Source organism: Solanum pennellii, chromosome 3, assembly GCF_001406875.1.
Source record: "Solanum pennellii chromosome 3, SPENNV200".
NCBI lineage: Eukaryota > Viridiplantae > Streptophyta > Magnoliopsida > Solanales > Solanaceae > Solanum > Solanum pennellii.
In genome coordinates this window covers 16,539,179-16,539,406 of record NC_028639.1, presented here as the reverse complement: position 1 = coordinate 16,539,406, position 228 = coordinate 16,539,179, and positions in this window count along the sequence as shown.

The following is a 228-nucleotide window of genomic DNA, read 5'->3' as shown; positions in this document are numbered from 1 at the left end:
AATAATAATGATAATAATAATGATGATAATAATGATAATAACAGTGATAATAATAATAATAATAATAATAATGATGATAATAATAGTGATAGTAATAATAATAATAATAATACTTATAATAATAATAATAATAATAATAATAACAATAATAATTATAATAAAAATTATAATAATAGTAATAATAATGATAATAACAATGATAATAATAATAATAATAATAATAATAAT